This window comes from Struthio camelus, chromosome 5 (genome assembly GCF_040807025.1).
Source record: "Struthio camelus isolate bStrCam1 chromosome 5, bStrCam1.hap1, whole genome shotgun sequence".
Taxonomy (NCBI): Eukaryota; Metazoa; Chordata; class Aves; order Struthioniformes; family Struthionidae; genus Struthio; species Struthio camelus.
Window position 1 is genome coordinate 81,619,404 of NC_090946.1, and position 16,351 is coordinate 81,635,754.

Sequence of the window (16,351 nt, forward strand, 5' to 3'; positions counted from 1 at the left end):
GAAGGAGTTAATATGAGTTTTGACTGCTTATTTTGTGTTTATCTTTATCGTGATTGATGTGTTGTGCCTTGAAGAACATTAAGACGTAACAGTTTTCTTTGTTAAAAGAAGGTTTTAAGCAGTGGATTTGTATGAATCTTTATATGCAACTTTATTCCCTTGTTGACTTAATGAAAGGGATAGAAGACTGTGAAGTATTAAGAAGAATCATCTTCATAATTGCAGTGCGCTTATGGTACCGTCATGCCACCCTGAGCACCTGCAGTTGAAGGAAGATATATAGGTTCCCTTCCTGTCACTGTGCTGTTGTTGCTGCTGTGATAAGAAAAGCAAAGGAAGATCAAAGGATCTCTTAATGTACCAATTGCATCCCATCTTATATTGCCAGTGGACTAGTCTGGGACCAGGTTTCTTTGGAATGAAGTTATTCTTTGGAATGAATGTTGACCTCAACACAAATTACTGGGGTTAAAATAGGGTGAATTTCAATGGTTTCTCTTCCATGAGAGAGCCATACAAATGATTCAGCGATCCTTTCTGAGCTCAAATACTGTGAATCTGTATGTCTGCTCCCACAGCCTACCTGTGACTCAGATCGGTCTGTGTTTACAGTTAGGGACAGAGGCCTCTCGTCTTTCATCAATGACTTCCTTTCCCGTGATTCTATTTTCTTTAACCATTTTTGAGCTTGAAACCAGGCTTTTCTTCTCTCATCTTGACGAAGCCTGGGTGATAGAAATTAAGATACGTTGTCCTTTTTATTTCTTCCTAGCTGGATACTCTTCATTTGAGGTGTATGAGTGGATCAAATAGTGACATCACTAGAGAAAATGGCAAGGTGGAAAGATTAAAAAACAGTGCAAATAGCAGAAGGGGCAGTGATGACTCCATTGGATGAGAAGGAAAGATTGCAGTGACAGGTGATGACAACTTGTGTGTTTCTTCAGCAATATGACACAAGTGAAGTATAATCTTTCTCACTGTGATTTTAGTAAGAAAAGCAACTTTGGTTGGAGCAGAACAAGAAAAAATAGGGAGAAAGAAAAAGAAAGAGAGAGAAAAGAAGGTTGGAGCTGTCAATTAGTCAGAATTTGTCTCGTGAAGCACCTGCAGAATTTTCTGTGCTTTCATGTGCAGTTCAGGCTCTTTCCTGAGCTGGCTAGCTTTCCTTTCCGCTATTTCTGTCCCCATCCAAATTGAACACTAAACTATTTCCAGTATAAAGAGAGCGGCATATTGCTGTTCTCTTTTACATGAAATAAATTCCCCATTCAAGGCCATTTTACAACCAAAACAGGCTCCTAGGAGTCCACACATGATTTATTATGTCTCCAATAAATCTAACAAGTGTAACTCTCCAGAAGCATCTCACTCTTTTGCTCAAGGCTTCAATGTATCAGCCAGAGGTCAAAATATTCCAGTGCATTTGCCTGCATTTGCCCAGCACAGAGGCTTTTGCTACGTATTTTTGTGACGTGATATTAGCTTTCGATTTAGGGACATTTCTCATTGGAGCATGTCAACACCTTAATAAGAGAGGAGCTGTACTGCCAGAGCCGCGCATGAGCTATACACATGTGAACCAGGCTTTTGAATAGCTCTGTGTCCCAGCTAGGAAACTATATGGCTTTGAGTAGTTACAAAAAGAAACAAACAACCCCCCTAATAAAGCAGAATTAAAAAATTACAGAGGCTCTGAAATTCCATATTTACGCAGCCGAAACAAAATGGTAAATACTCACTACTCCCAAATGGTGGGCCAGATAGCGCAACTTTTCTGAGCTAGATGTCTGGCATTGGTATTAGTACAAACCAGATGCATAGAAGAAGGTCATAGAAGGTCCTAGTTTGTGGCAAGATAATAGCTGTGCAACCTTATGTTTCTCTGTCATTTCTTCACTAAATACAAAGGAATATTAAGAAAAAAAATTATATGATTTATGGTAGAAAACCAAAGAGAAATCTGATGGGATAAAGAGAAGGGATGCGAGCTGAGCAGCCATGAGGAGCTTCTGGGGGTGGGATGCAGTAAGCTGTGCAATAGTCTCCCAGAGGAAAAGGACAGAGAGACATCATTCCTGGAGACATTAGCTTAGACTGAACAGCACTCTAGCAAACAATTGACTGGAAATCGTCACAAACCCCCTGTGATTCCACCTTTGGAATGAATTTTATAGTCACATTTAATGACAAATTACACTTCTGTGAGCCACGTAACAGCATTGTGGGTAAATGTCATAAGTCAAAAGACATGCTAGTGAGTAAAAATACCATAATCTCAGTCCTGGTGCAGCATACTGTATATTCCCTGTTGGGCTGTACACATCAGGTTGGCTGTAAGACTCAGAACTTTTTAAACTGCTCAGTTTTCCTCCTGCTGGGAAGAGACGCATGGGCTGTAGCACAAACAGTAGACCTTGATTCTCTTCCCTGTAAAAACAAAAAGAAGTATAGCAAAAGCAAAGGAAGGAATTAAATAGACTCTCTGACATGCAGTGCACATGGCAGCATGAAAGCATCAGGACCAACAGTGACAACCTCCCTCCTGCTCAGTCCCTGGCAAAGAGCATCACTGAAGGCAACAATAAACTGCAGGTTGTCATAGCTAGAGGTTTGTTAATTCAGGTCATCAACTTCAGTTTTGCTAACGCTCCAGTCAGAGGAAGAGGAAAAACCTTGTTGCTTGTTATAAACTTTGATCACCTGCAGGCAGCAGGCCAGGCTCATTTCACTCTTGTGCTTCTCCATGCAGAAAAACAAGATTTGCAATACTTTAATGGCAGTAGCTATTGTTATAAAAGATACAGACTGCAGAACATCTAAGGAATTTGGTCCGTGCAGCTATAAATATTTCAGACTCAGAAGGAATGAACAACACAGCATAATCTTAGAAACTAACCAAACCAAAGATCTTACATGAAAGTTTAATTAGGGGGACAGATGAGTATTTGGGTGTATATCCAAATACAAATGTCTTCATTATCAGCATCTCTTGTACCAATATCCTTGAGGCCATTACAGGGATAAAATTGATGGGCATTTATTTCTGCTTCAGCCCTAGAGTATTCAGGCTGTACATGCTAATGTTTCAGTTGCTTCTTTGCTATTTCCTCATTAAAGCCTTTGCTTGACATTTACGAAAGTTCTTGGCTTTGCCTGTGTTAAACAAACACTGACTGGCCTGACACCAGCAAAATTTGAAGTGGTATGAGGTTTGAAGACGTGGCCTAAAACATCCCAGTCACCTTTGCTCGAAAGACGGCACTACAAGATCAATATACGTCAGTCCCAAGAGCAAGTTAAAAACCAGCAGTCATTTGAATCCTTGTAGATACCTGAGTTGGGTGGTTGGGTGGGAAATACCATAATTATCTCTCATACCTTTGTGATTTTTTTCTTTCCTTGAAAGGAATTTAGGAAAGCAGTGCATAAAGTATGTAAGAAATATTGGCAGTGCTCTTTGCAATAAAGCAAGCTAATATCAGCCTGAGATTTATGATATGGGAGAGCAATCTGTGTTGTGTAGGCGATCGATAGATCTCTTGAGACAAACCAGTCATCTGAAATCCATGCTACCACTTTTATTAACCTAGGAAGAGAATTTCAAGATTCTTTGTGGTCTCATTCTTCCAGGTCCTGAGCACTCATTGACTTTAGTAGAGGTACTCGGCTGTTGTCATTAGGCCACAGGCCAATATTTTCTTTGTAGCATAGTTATATACCTTAGATTGCATTTCATGAGTTTATGGTTTGATGTATTTGCACTGAACAGAAATTCCTGAGAGAGTCTGATGCAGTGAAGTGTCCAGAAAAATGTAATAATAGGGATGTTCTCTTGTCGTAAGCCAGAATTTTTCATAAGAGCTTTTGTGCAAAAATCATTGAAGAATCGTTGCAAGGTCATGGGCAGTAGCTTTAGCAATGGCTGGATTTCATTGGAGTTGGACTGTAAAAGCCAACTGGTATATAATTTTATAGTCCAGCCCTGTGGACTTTGGCAGGGATGCACTGGGGATTTCTGAGGACAAAAGTTCTGTCTAGAGCATCTCCAACATTGGATGAATTGGCCCCTGAAACTCTCTCCTGCCCTTCTCCATAGAGAGAGCCTAGGCATATGGTTTAGACTAGCAACTTAACTTTTCAAGACCAAAAGCCAAGAAACACTAATTCTACTGAAAGAGTAATAGATAAGGCATCAGTCAAAATTCCAGACTTCTCCACTGTTACCAGGAGATTTCATCATTTTTGCCCCAAAGCTGCTTGTTCCTCCCATAATGCCAAATTCCATGGCCGTAGGAGGAAGTGCAGGCAGCACCTATTGGTCCCACCAAACTGAGAAATTCACACTCTTCAGACCTTTAGGTTTCTGACATGAGAAAATGATCCTAAGACAGATCTGGTATAAAACTCATTAGAATCGGTATGAATCCTTCCACTCTGCTCCATGGGCCTCGAATCAAGCCTTTGGGAATAGGTTATCAAAAGAAATTGTCAGATCAGCTGTGGAAGCAGAGCATGAGATGCAGAACATGGAATGTGTAACCAACGTTTTGAGATCTGCTGGGGACATGAGTCACTGAAAGAAAATCTAGAATTATTAATGGCTTTCATGACACTTTACCACCTCTGATTTTTCTGCTGGTTGCTGTTGCAAACAACTTTTTCTGTCATAGACGCAGAGGAGACTTTCTGAAAGGATTTCCCACCGAAAAGGGAAATCTTGTTGCAGGGCTGCTTCAATCTGCATCATGTGTCTGACATAGCTTTACACGCTGTGCCCTAGGGAAGTGACGTGAGCTGATGTCCATCCACCAGTGCAAGCAAAAAGAGTACGGACACACTCATAAACTTGAAGAGTCTGCTCAGTGTCCATGTATTGTCTCAGTGAGGAGAGGTCTGCATGCCACAACAGCCCGCGCGGCCACAGGACACATGCTGCTGCCGTTCATTGCTGTGATGGATGGAGCAGCAGGACTGATTTATGATCGCCCATGTCACACAGACACTTGCCCTTGTCCCTGAGCTATGAAAGGCTGTAAGAATAAAGAAGATAAATGGCAAAGTACTGCAGCTGCAGAAATAATTACTTTCCAGAAATGTAAAAACAAACCATTTCTCCCCCTTGTCCCTTTCAAACTTAACTCTTCAGCATTGGATACCTGCAGCAAGGGGCTGGCTTTTCAGGATGCCATTCACAGCCATGGCAACATAGACTATAATTTTTCACTATGGAATAACATAGATCTACAGCCACTGATCATCATGTATCACTTCGGTTGCTGGAAAAGTCCCCCCAGACCCTTCCTGGCAGTAAGATTTTGGTATACAAGTAGTGCTCTGAGAATCGTGTTTCCCTGGACTGGATCAATACAGCTGTCTGTACTAGTAAATAAAATAAAATTGGCGACCTACTTCATATTGCCTGTTGGGTACCGTCCCTGTCCTGTGCTGCCGTCCAAGCTGTGTTTGAGCACTACCTGGGAGAACGCTGTTTGGAGCAGACAAAAGGAAATATGCCTCCAGTTAAACAGTGCAGGTGATTGAAGTCCAGAGCTTGACTCTGTGCTTAGGCACTGTTTAATTTACTAGGACAGATATAGCCAACGGTGAGCTGTAATGATGGACATCCTTTGCTTTGCTCCCATTATATTATTCCTTAAGACCATCATGATTTTTGTTTTAAGGAAGGAGATATTCTGTGCCAGTCACTTACCAGTAAGACCTAACTCAGGCAAATGGGTGCTTTCTTAGCCTCGCCTTAAAACAGTGAATTCATTGAATGGAGCACTCACCAGCCTCTTCTGTACAAGGGTCATTCAAAACAGAGCGGCACATGAGCAGATGTTTCATGTCTTGCCTGCAGAAAGTGTTCTGGCCCTAGCTTTTACTGCCTGTTTCTGGACAAAGAGGAACAGCTTTGGCTGGCATCTGGCAGTAATGACTTGTGGCTCACCATAACTTCTGTTATCAGGCTTGCAGCTGGTAGCTCCACCCCAACCCCTCTGTTATGAACCACAGTCTTGCAGCAGCATGTGTAGCTGGGGTGCTCCCGCCTGCAGGCCCCTGGAGCAGTGCCAGTACACCTCATCTGGGGAGAAATAGCTGGCAGGGAGTGCAGAAGTAGAGGTAGGGAAGAGGCATCAGTACAGGAAGCAGTTATCCACACCTCTCTACACAAGAGTGCTCTTCCTTTTCCAAAATTTGGTGGAAAGCCTGTTCGCACCCTTCAGGAAACACTCCCAGGACAGAATATGGGGGTTCTTATCTTATATTGAGAGGAGATGGAGATTGTTACACAGCAGCCCTTCCTTGGGCATCAGGAATGCTGCAGAGAGAGTCACATACACCCCTCTGCTCATGCCTCCTTGGGAATAGCTCTAGGCAGTTTGCAGCCTGGTGTGCAGAGATTTTTGGGTTGCCTTTCTCAGGTACATGATTTCCCTCATGTTCAGCAGACCTTAGGCTTTCTGTTCCACCAGGTGAGGCATCTGTCTGCCTGCTTCACTGGATTTGGCTCGTAAGTGAGAATTTCCATGAGTGGTGTCCAGCTCTGTGCTCATTTCCTGGCTACATGCTTTGTGACCGTGGCGGCTGCCTTGCAGAAGTGCTGAGCACTCACAGCTGCATCTAAAGTCCTGGACCCAGAGAATGTTAATAACCTAAGTAATTAGGTCTGGTGTTTTCAGAACTGATGCCCACAATTAGTGGAGGCTTTCAACCCTGAGCACTCGATGCTGCTGCTCTCAGTCTGTAGAACCAACCCTCCTTCACACCAAAGAAAATGTGATGGGCAAATACCTCTTATTTTGGAGCAGAGTTTGAAGACCACACAATAAATAAGGACTTGATTGCACACTGAATAATGATAAAGAGCAAAATATTGATTTTCTCTTATTAAGGGAAAGGCATCCATTCCTCGAGTCAGAGGCCTCGAGAATAAAAATAGCATAAGATCGTGGAATTAAAGATAGCATCAGAAACAGTTCCACTTGGAGGCTGAATATGCACAGGCAACTTTATCACTTGTCTTTCCTTAATTTTAATTACTTATGTTATTTCATTATCAATTTTCTTTTTTGGAAACAAGATTCACAGACACTCACTAAATCAGCTTAATTTAGTCTTTTGTAGTGACCATAGCATTTGTGGCTTAAAAAGCATTTGTGATGTTAAACTCTTTCAGGCAATGCCTAATGACCATCATCATCTGAATGATTTCAATAAGCAAGAGAAACGGGAGTCTTTTGCTGAAGGACATATTCTCTCTAAGATGCTTTTCTCCACTACAAAAAAGTATTTGTATAAAAGTAGCAAAAGTTCCCATCTGTAGAAGATATAATTAAGATAGTCAAACCAACCAGCCATTAGCGACACATGCTATTTTTTTTTCTTTAACCTACCAATGCTTTCAGCCTTGAGTAGAGGCACCCATTTTTAAAGGCAGGTCAAGATATTGCTTCCGTTAAGCCATGTGAAACACTATTGGAAAGTCAATTCTTGCTTGGCTTCAGCCAGAGTGAGCAAGCCCTGCGGCCGGCTGTTTTGGGAGATGGTGGGTGCTCATTACCTCAGCTGAAATCACGTCTATAGGGTAAGAAGTTCAGTGCAAACCACCATAAGCAGTATATAAACTAATTAGTGACACAGATTCATCTCTCACTTTCATTAGCAGAGCCACCAGGACCAAGGAGGGGAGTGCTGAAGTCAGATGTGCGGTACACGGCCAAGGTGAAAATGGATGTTTTTAAAACCCTTTAAAACCCCCACTCTGTTGTTCTTGGAGGTGCTCTGGGCTGCAGCAGCTCCTGTCCTGATTGTACGTGTAAAGGAATAAAGCTGCTTGGGTTTGGACGCAGTTCAGTCCACGCTCCTTCGCTGCCCTTTCCCTCTCTAAGAACTGTGAAGACCTGGCCTTCAACCTGGGATCGATCCTGAGTGGGGTGGACCAGCAGAAAGCAGCCGTGAATCCAGGCTAGTTGGCCATGGAAAATTCCCTTGCAGCAGAAAACTCCTTTTGACAAAAAACTGCCAGCATCTCTCCCCATGAGAGGGGTCTGGCCATCCTATAGCAGATGCAGCCATGTAGCGCAATCCTTAGCTACTACGAGAGTCCTTAGCTACCTGTAGGAGTCCTAAGGATACTTGTATTTATGCTGTTTTGCAAACTGGTCTCCATCTCCCCTGGAATAGACAGAAGGGGACGAAGAGCGATGTATTCTCCAGTTGGTGTCATGTGCTGTATGAGACTCGGTTAAACTAAAGACTCACGGACAATTTTTTTACTGCAACTAAAAGCATCTAGAGAATTTTCCCTTTCCGCAACGTAGCAAGGTATCTCAGATATGCCCACAGTCCCCAGAACCAAGGAAGATCAGGAACAAGCTGGACTACTCAATAGCACCAGAAATCACTTCCACGCTGAGGTCATTTCATATCAGTGCAGGTACCTGAGCTTTGGATAAAGGTTTGCATATTTGTGCACCTGCCTCTATCCTGCAGGCTTTTCTTATCTCCATATAACAATGGTAATAAGAGTTTCAAAACATCTTTTTCATTTGTGTTCCTAAACAACATTATATCAGCCTCTGAGGCATTAAGAAGAAAGTTAGTATTAATTAAATCAACTTCCGTATGGAAATACTGTCTCCCCATATAATTTTCATAGGTTAAATCCATACTGGGAGCAAAGAACGTTATCGTCAGCATGAACGGGACATCAGAGTGTTACTGATACCAGCCACATAAAAGAAAAACAATAAGAGTGTGAAAATGAAACCCTTCGGGATTCCTCGGTTAGAACACAAAGAAACAGAGAATCCTGTATTCTCTTTGGACATGCTGGAAGTTATAAGTCACTGAAGCTTTTAAAGAGGTTAGGCGAAAAATATGGCACTGATAATTTCCACAGCAAAATGAGGAAGTGCGTCTTTCCACCCCTGCTTCATCCAGGCCGTGAGTTACGAGCTGCATTGCTCAGCTCTGCTGGTGCCATGGCGCAGAGTCGTTAACGTTTCAGGCCGCTGGCTTTTTCTAGGCTGCCAGCCAACAGCATCTCCAGCAGGGCTGGAGACACAAATGTCTTGGAGGATCTGCAGCCGCCTCCTAGACTGCATGCTGAAGCACAGGTTGGGGTTAGCTGTCATCGCTATGGAGGGCCAGGACGGCTCCTTCCAGCATACCGGAGAGCAACCAAGCGGAAGATGCTGTCCAGGCTCTTCTGCAGAGATGCCCTCCCACAAGGCACAACTCTCTCCCCAGCCCTGCCAAGGATGGTTGGGGTCCCCAGTGCCGCTTGTGCTGGGACATGCAACAGCTGAAATGTTTGCACTTAGAGCAGTGACATATTAAGAGTTGATAAATGAGCCTCACCCCATGCTGGCATGCCCTAAAATCAAGCTGGGATTATTAATTTGAGGTGATTTCAGCAGCAGCAGTGCCTAGGCTTTCCAGCCCAAATAACTTGAAAACAAGTTGTGCCTTATGTTTGACTGTCAATAAAGAAGTGATCTAAGGGAACAGATGTTGCTGGCTGCAGTGAAATTTCATCTCTACATACAAATTTATGAAAGACTTGAGTGACTACACAGAAATGGCCTCTGCACGTTATGAATGCCTTTATACAGGTTCAGCCAGATGAAGCAAGCCTTAATGGATACTCATGACGAGTAGGTATTAGGTGTCCTACTTTGGTATTAGATGGAAAGTCTTGTTGACTTTAACAATGCCAGAGACTCATCTCTCTAGTATGGGGTGTCTGGTCATCTACAGAACTCTTTCTGGTGTATAATGTTTTGTTCTGTCCAGTACCATAAAAAGCCTATACAACCAACCTCTTTTGCAGTGGATGTTTAACATATGTTAAACACCATCTTAAGTAAACCCACGTATAGAGTTACCAAAATAGTGCCAGTAGAGGGAGCCGACAACTGGGCCAGATCAACTCAAAATGAATGTTTTTTTCCAATGTTGTGTTCAGGAACAGGACAAAAACCCCACCGATTTTCTTAGGTCTGAGGAAATCAGCATTTGTCCTTTACTCTTCTAGGCTATTTGTGTAACCATAAGCAAGTCACTTCAGTTTTGCATGCTGATTTCCAGTCTGGTGTCACTCTTTTGCTGCTTTGTCTGCTTGTAACGTCTACTGCCAGGCTGGCTTCTTTCTACAGGTCTCTTAGGGCTGAGCACAGCACAGTGAAAACCTCGCTTACTGCGGCAGACACTGCGCTGGCCCCGATAAACCGGTGCTTACAGAATATGAACTTCCTCGATGTGTCCATTTATTCTGAGATTATCCTACGTGTACTTTTTGCTTTTGACAAATTCTCATCTGCTTCCAAGAGGACGTTGAAAGATTAGACAGCTTTAATGTAAATATAATTGTAGCTAGTCCAGGCATTGAAAACTATTCACAGTAGCTGAGCTAGTTAAGGAGAGTGTAGCTAATTAAGGTAAATAAGCGTTAGCCATGCATTCTTTATAAATATGCACGACAAGGCAGATGTACAGTCGTCTGGTTATTACATGGTTGAGTGGTAGCTGCCGTCTGATTACAAAGCTGCAGTCAGAACTGTATCATCTAAACAACTTTGTAATCAGTCCTTTGCCTCAGTTTTCTCTGATTAAAATTGCTGCACAACTATCTGTTCTTTGATACTTTTTTCCCCGAGGGAATTTTTATAGACCACAGCAAAGGGAGATGCTTTTAAATGTGCAAGAATTGCTCTCTGAAGGTGGGAGCTGGAAGATGCTGCTGCTGAGGGTCTCCTGTGGTGCAGAAGGCATTGAGAGGAAAGCCTTGGCTGCAGAGCTCGTCTCCAGATGTGGTGCTTTGCCGAGCTGAACCGGGCAGTCACTCTCCAGAAGGAGCTGTGAACACATGACAGGTGCAACTGTATTCAAACTCCTATTGTGTAGGTATAGACAGAGAACGAAGGTGGCAAGCAGCGCAGGCTCTAGTCCCTTTGCAAGCTGGTATGTTCCTCTATGCATTTAAACTTGAAACCCAACCGTTCCCCTTTGCAGTTCGGAGGATCCTGGTCTGGTACACTTGCCTACAGCCTCACCTCTTCCCTGCAGCTCTCGGTCTGTTGGAGAAGGCTGATGTGGATCCACAGAGCTCTGAGTGGTAACTTCAGCTGGGTGTGGGCGAGCTCGGCGCAGGAAGCAGGCTCGAGAAAGCAGAGATTTTGCCCCATATTTTCCAACTTCCTCTGAATACAGAGGATCTCCTCCCATATTTCTATATTCCAGAGAGAGCTGCCTTTCTCTGAAACAGTTGTAAGACTTTGCTGGAACTGTGCTTCCAACTAACTTGATACTTGCCCACAAAGGTCATGTCGTGTGCTATGAACGCACACACGGTCTTCATTTACTGCAATACGTCTATGTAAATAAAAGACAACTGCAGAATTACTTCCAGATCATAACAATTACAGAAAACAAGCTGCAGAAGAGGCAATCTGTTCAAGGTGTTCAGTGAATCTGAAAGCGCCTTAGTAATACCTGTAATAAATAACACTAAATCTGGCAATAGTTTTCCCTCTCATTTTAGCATCAAAGCTGTCGTTAGAAGCTTTCACACAAAGACAAAAAAATACAGCCTAATGTGCCTTGCTTTTCAGAAGTGCTCTTTCAGTAATGCCCTACTGTGTCCAGATAATGCAGCTCTCCCTCTTTCTGCCAGCTCTCCCTGGTTCTCAACCTGACGTTTGATTTAAAATTTTGATGAGAAATTGAGCATCTGATTTATATTTTTAAAGCCAGCAGCAGTGCATCGGCTAGCAGATAGTTTACAGCTGCAACTTGTCAAAGCCAGCACACCATTTCTGACTGCTTGCCTGCCCAGAGATTTTAACAGAGAGCTGACAGCTGCTGGCAGCTGAACTTGCAGCCTGCTGAAGGTCTCTGTTTCGCGAGGGGGTGGTGGTGGTGGGCGTGATCCCATGCTGCTGGGGCTGGTCCAGAGCCACCAAATTGTGGGCATTTTCAGTCTGGGAAGAGAGTTACTGGATAAGGGGGATTTTTGCTTCTGTTTTTGGAGTACATGGTTACGAACTGCAACCAGACCGGGGCACCATGACCCACTGCTTCTGGGACCTTCTTGAATACCTGCTACTGTGGTGTCTCGGCACAAAGGCCTTCTCTGGAGCCTGAGACTCAGGTAATGGCTTCCCTGCCCTCACTCCCAGCAGGTTGGCCTCTACCTCCTGCATTTGCCATTGGTGGCTTTTGTCACTTCTGCTTTCAGCAGTGCAGGGTCGTACCTGCCTCATCTGCCCAGGCCCCAGGTGCTGGGTGCAGATGGTTGGCAGCACACTGTGAGGGCTCCGGCAGGTCGTGCTGCAGAGCCAGGGAGCTGCCATGGCACCATGCTGCAGCCTTGGAGCAGGCACCGGAGCTGGAGCCCTGCTGCAGGATTTATGTCCTGGCTTCAGCCCAGAGCCATCATCCTTCCCTGTCACAGCAGCAGCAGTGCTAGACTAGTGTCTGTCACCCCACCTGATATGACTTTGTTTCATGTGTCAGACAAAAAGTGAGAAGAGCGCGTGGCCGTGACACCATGCTTTTAGGTCCTTTGGCCCTCGCAGAGTTAGGGAAGCTCCATCATCTCCCAGCTTTGTAATTCCAGCAAATCTGAAAGATTGAGAAAGGCCATTTTTTCCTCCTGAGACTTGCATGTCTCAGGAAGAGCAGGCCCCCCCGGGTCCTGCTCTTCACATTCCCAAGAGATGCATGGTGCTAGGAAGAGCTGTTTTTGGGAGCTGGACCTCTCCCAGCATGAGCTAGACCCAGGTGCAGTTCATTCACTGCAATTCAACAAGGAATTAAGAAGGCCAGGCCTGGACCTCTTGGGGAGCTGACGGGAGAATATACAAGGGAATGTGCTTTCCACAGTGGGGATGTGTCGTGCTGGGAGACACGGCCTGGCCAGGGTGACAGTGCTTGGACAGGAGGAGCCTGGAGGGGACAGAAGTACGTCTCTTCTCTCACCCACCTCCATGCACCTTCCTAGAGGATGCCAGCTGCCGGCTCAGAGCTTTTCACTGAAAACAAGTGACAGAAAACCCTAGGAAGAGGAAACATTTTCTCAGAACTACTAGGGAGAAAAAATAATGCTAGAATAATACCACTAATAATTTACAGCTGTATTAATGGAGGGGATCTTGAGCAGCATTCATTTGGCTATCAGTGCTTGGTTGATTTTCTGGGAACATACCGGTTCAACACCGCTCAGACTCTGCCTGGAAAAATAATGTCCACTGCCATACGAGCTGGTGGAGCTCGCTGCCAGCAGAGATGGCTGGGGCTCTGGCGGTGGTAGCTGCTTACTGCCCACCGGTCAATCGGGGACCTGCTCTGTTTCTCTAGTGAGACACCAGATCTTCTGCGAGTATCATCTTCCAAAGGGATTAGGAAGGCTTCGAAAACTGGTGCAGCAGAAAGCTATTTAAAAAATTTTTAAAAGCTAACATCTAAACCTTGCACATTACATAATTTGTTGGCAATTAGGTTGTATATATATCTGAGGATCTGACTGCGTCCTCACAGGTGTAGAGAAAATGTCATGACGGCCTGTATGAATTATAGGCTCTTTCGTAGAAGCAACATTTTCAAACGTTTCGGTGGTAAGCAAGGCTCCCTGTTGTTATTTCACATCACATATACTTGCCAATTAGTTGGGTATTATTAAGTAAGTCATGACACAAAGCATCTTATTATGGGAGCTCATGTCACCTCCTATTAGTGCTAACCCTGGAAATATGAAAATCTATGCATCGGAAACAGAAGAACATTTCAGCTTTTCTGATGGATTCCTACACATCCAAGCACCACACTCCTTATCTAATTTCGCTGCTGCTGTTTAGCAGGGCTTATTTAAAGAAATCATGATGAAGTACAGGCCACAAGTCACGTAGGTGGCCTCGGGTCCTGCGCTGGTTACACAAGCCATCGGAGCACATTTCTGCACAGAGGCAGTTCTTCCCTCATCCCGACTGTTTAACATTTTTGCCAGGCTGGCTGAGTTTTGCCCAGGGGTCAGACAATATTGCTGTGCTCTGTCCAAGCCTGCTCGCTGAAGCATTTCTCTAAATAGAAGTTGAAGTTTCTGTTGCCTGCGTTCTTCCATCTCTGCTCCGGGTTTTATGTTTCAAGGTCAAGAGAACATACTCTGCTGCAGTGCTGAGTTTTAAGTTAAATATTAACGTATTCTCTACGAGGAGAGATGAGAGAATTTGAATAAAGTTGGAAAAATTATACTCCTATTCTAGCATGTTATTAGAACTGAATCTATACCAAACTTCTCTTTTTTTTTTCTATTCAAATGAGTGCAAAAGCTAATTACTGTAGATCTTCATTTTCAGGCATTTTCAGATTCCTGCAAAGACAGGAAAAAGAAGTGTAAGAACAGAGAAATTCAAAAACTGTCATAACTTGGGAAAGGGGTTAAAATACTGTCAAATCTGGCTCAATTTTTCCATGTGGCTCTTGACATCTATTTCTCTGAAAGTCTCTGCTGCTTAAACCAAGAGACAGAAAGTGAAACTCAGCTTTGATTTAAAAGATAAGTTTCAAGAAAAGCCTTTCCAAAGATGAAACTTGGACATGAGAAATAAATTAAGCTTCTGAACTAAGAATCAAATAAGAATTGAAGTGGTACATTTTTTCTTAAAAAACATGATGATAAAACAATTTTGCGATCATTTTTGAAAACTTTGTTTTAATATTTGAAGAGCTGATGTTGAGAACGGCAAAAGAATGGTAAATAGATGCTGTTTTTCACATGGCTCACCTAAGCTAGAATTACTGAGAGGCTTATAAGGAAGATAATTTCCTTGAGCTGATCAGCTGAATTTTTTTCTTTCAAGCTGCCTGAGAAGGTCTAGGTAATGATCTGAAGTTTGGGTGCTTGTTTTTCAATGAAACACGTCTTCAGATCCCTAGTGCATTGACAGCTAATGATCCAGCACCCTCAAAGCAAGGCAGGATCACGGCCTTTCTCTGTGGCTTTGCACTTGCAGTTCATCAACAAGTTCCTTTTGGACCCTGCTGCGAGCAGATGGTGGTGATTGCTACAAGCCCAGCTGGCGTGGGGCACAACGTCCTGTGCAAACTCCCTGCCCACGGTCCCCATAACTTGCAGCACTGGGGTCCCAAAAAGGCATTTTGTGCCCAGAGATCTCCATCTCTCAGCCTCTATAACTTCCAAAGTATTTTCTGGCTTCATCCCCTTTTCGGTGTGGGCTCCCAGAGCTCACCTCTCCATGCATCTCCATCCTCTCGTCCTCCAGAGGCACAGCCTCGCCTTTCTCTTTGCTTCCAGCATGCCTCTCCGCCTGGCCATGGTGCAGCGACATATCCTCAGCACTCCCAGGAAGTGCCTCTCCCAAAACTCCCTGCTCCCAGTAGTGTAACCTGCCATTATTCTCTCAATGGACAAGTCCACCCTGAAGTGCTATACAATGGGAAAAAGGCCAAGGGGGATTTTAATGGGCTCCTTTATACCGTTCATCGTCCAGAAGCAATCTTACTTGAACAGGCTCTTGGAAGAATTTCTGTGAGCTCTAGTGGATCAACTACAATGAAGAGATGATTAAAGAATAGATAAAGGTTTTTAATAAATTATAAACTTCCCGCCGAAGTGCTTTAACTAGAAGAAGTTGTGACGGTGGTGATATGATACTGCCTTATGATCAGCTCCCGTTTGTGAACAGGAGATTAGGTAAAGATTAGTGAAACTCTGGAGAAGTAGGAAATGTGAAGGTAAGGTTCAAATGCATAAGAATACTACAGTGACAATAGGAATTATGTTAAAATCAGAAAATATATAGTTAATGTGCACCCTGCCTTATTCACCAAAATTCTGTAAATTAGATCTTGGTCAGCATGACATGTGCAAACACACCAATATTTAATATTCAAAATCCAAGCTGTGTTGTTGGACACAGACTTAAGTATGGTCTGTGGTCACTTAGGATGGTCTGTTCTTTGAGTGGATAAATGTAAGTTTTCAAGTTGAGTTTCTGGGGGAGCTACTGGTTATGAACTCGGAATTTGCTTTCTGAATTTGTCTCCAGGAGGACTCCTGCCAGAAGTGTCATTAGAACAGAGGAAAGGTGCTCAAAGGGAGTTCATTAGACAACCAAACAAAATAGAATACATGTTACAAGAAGTTTTTTGCCCATTTGCGCTCAGAATGGCATCAGTCAGACAGCTGCCCCCCAAGAATTTTAACGTTTAGAAAATTTTCTTCTTTCACAGCTCAGAAAGTAAACCGGAGATGTCCAAATCTACTCCACCAAACAAACAAATCCAAAGCAATTCATTTTGGGAAAAATATTAAAATAGCTTT